The sequence below is a fragment of the Fukomys damarensis genome, unplaced genomic scaffold, assembly GCF_012274545.1.
Source record: "Fukomys damarensis isolate Sample0158 unplaced genomic scaffold, DMR_v1.0_HiC HiC_scaffold_39, whole genome shotgun sequence".
NCBI lineage: Eukaryota > Metazoa > Chordata > Mammalia > Rodentia > Bathyergidae > Fukomys > Fukomys damarensis.
Genome location: NW_022900951.1, coordinates 88280307 through 88282675, shown reverse-complemented (window position 1 = coordinate 88282675; position 2369 = coordinate 88280307). Strand labels below are relative to the sequence as shown.

At 37.7% G+C, this 2369-nt stretch overlaps 2 protein-coding genes across 7 annotated transcripts in view; one reads left to right on the top strand and one right to left on the bottom strand.

Annotated features, from left to right (window-relative positions):
• Window positions 1-2369, top strand: part of Trpc5 (transient receptor potential cation channel subfamily C member 5) — a 294853-nt gene that overhangs the window by 216937 nt on the left and 75547 nt on the right. The window lies entirely within an intron of this gene.
• Trpc5os (TRPC5 opposite strand) overlaps window positions 1-2369 on the bottom strand; it is a 97815-nt gene that overhangs the window by 94939 nt on the left and 507 nt on the right. For all 3 annotated transcript variants that reach the window (XR_002024691.1, XM_010603092.1, XM_010603090.1), the window contains exon 2: window positions 1510-1604. The gene's annotated coding sequence lies outside the window, so the exon portion shown is untranslated. The remainder of the gene's footprint in view (window positions 1-1509; window positions 1605-2369) is intronic.

Below are 2369 nucleotides of genomic sequence, written 5' to 3'. Positions count from 1 at the left end.
AAAAAAAAAAAAACAAAGAAAAGAATAATACCCAGAAAACAGCAAAGTTCTGTTGCTGTTGTGGTACCTGGGACCATTTTTTTTTATTAGCATCTTAATCATTATCTGGAAAGAGAATATTCTAGAGTAATATCATTAAATGTAGCTCTGATAAAGCACGGTCCCTACTATGTATCATAAAGCAGGTACAAGATATTTTATATTCATAGAGGTATGATACAGCACAGTCCTACATCAATAATACTAGAATCAGTTTTGGTTTGAAATTTACTTTGTCTGCAAATAAGATTGCTACCCCTGTTTATTTCTGGGCTCCTGTCACATGGAGAATTGTTTTCTATCTTTTCACTTTCAGTCTAAGGGGTTCTTTTTGCACTCGGTGTGTTTCTTGTATAAAACATATTGTTGGATTTTGCTTCTTATTCCATTTCGCCAGTCTATTTCTCTTGATTGGTGAGTTGAGGCCATTGACATTGCTGGTTATAACTGATATGTACTGTATCCCCAGCCCTTTTTAAAATTTTTTATTTTGAAACAGGGTCTTGCAAAGTCTTGAAGTTGCGCAAGAAGGCTTCAACTTGCCATCCTCCTGCCTCAGCCTCCCAAAGTGCTGGGATTACAAAAGTGTGCCACCTACACCCAATTAACTACTTTTATTATCATTATTACTATTTAACCTCGCTGAACCTTAGTTTTTCTTAACGGTAAAATGGCTATAATTAATAGTACCAACCTCCTAGGTTTACTGATACACTGACAGTGTGCTGTTATGTTCCCTCAACCCCATCATATATTGACTATATTATAAGTCAAAAATGCATTGAATATACACAATATATTGAACCTAGTAGCTTAGCAACACCATGCTCTATAAAGTTGTCAGCTGCTTTCCCTGGTGATTGTGGAGCCCCTCTTTGAGCTATGGCTCACTGCTACTGCCCAGAATCGCCGGAGGATCAGATACAGCTAGCTGAAGCTAACAATTAAATTTTAAATTTGAATTCATATCATTTCTATGCCATCATAAATTGAGATATCATAAGTCAGGCATTGTCTGCACAAACAAATTGCTTTTTAAAAAAATAATGCAGAGATGTTCTTTGTTCAAGGTTGCTAGATTCAACACTATTAGGATGACAATGAACTCTAAACGCATTCTAAAGATCTGATATAAACACAGTAATATTCCCAGCAAATTGTTTTTAAACCCAGACTAGATCACATACACTGAAGATCAAATAAACAATTTGAATTCATACATTTAAATGTTAACACTTATCACAAAAGTACTTAGACCCGTGTAAATATAGTCAGTTTAATATGTCAAAAAGGTAAAGTCAATTTGGCGGGAAAGGAAAGCACGGTTCCACAAATCGGTGGTGGACCAACAGTAAATGATAAGAAAGCATTGACATATATACAAACTTTATAGCTTACATAAAAAAATCATTCAAGTAGTCAACGGACATAAATTTAAAAATGCAAAACCAAAATTTCTAAGAAAAGTACCTTAGTGTGACCTCAAGCTTGGTGATTGGTTTTTGGATATGACACCAAATCCAGTCCTGCGTGGTGGACCTCTGTTTGTAATTCCGGGACAGAGGCTAGGGCAAGAGAATAGAGACGCGTGGCGGGGTTAGCGGTTTAGCAATTTAGTGAGACACTGCTCAAAAATAAAAGGAGGTGGAGAGCTGGGGATGTAGCTCAAAGTGAAGCTTCAAACGACATGCAGTTCCTGAGTTCAGTCCTCAGTACTGAAAAATAAATTCAATCCGCAAAAAAAGAAAGAGAGAGGAAGGATGGAAGGAAGGAAGCCAGCGGAAGAAAAAAGGATGGCAGAAAAAATGGCGAAAGCCTGATAATTTCAATTCTCATCAAATTAAAAGTTCGTACACCCTGACACTTTTTTTTTCCAGTACTGAGAATTGAACCCAGGCCCTTCGCATTGAGCTACATTCTCGGCCCTTTTCTTTTTTTTAATATTTTCTTCATTTGTTTAAAACCGGGTTTTGCGAAGTCCCTAAATTGCCCGAACTGGTGGTCTTTCTGCCTCTGCACCCCAAGAGTGCTGAGATTACAGATTTGCTCCACCACACCCACATTATGATGGAAACTCTTAAAAGAAGAGAAAGACAGGCCAATGACTGGGATAAATGATTTTGGAGGGGAACATAGCTGAAAAATTACTCGTATTCAAAATATGGGTTTTTTTTTTAAAGAACCTTTAAAAATCAAGTAGAGGGGGAAAAAAATCCAAGAAGGGATGAACTGTCCAAACAGCATGTAGGTCTGTATCCCACAGCGGCGAAGACGCTGGGTCTCGGCGTCCGAATGGGTGCATTTCCCTCATTCTCGGTCACTACACTCTG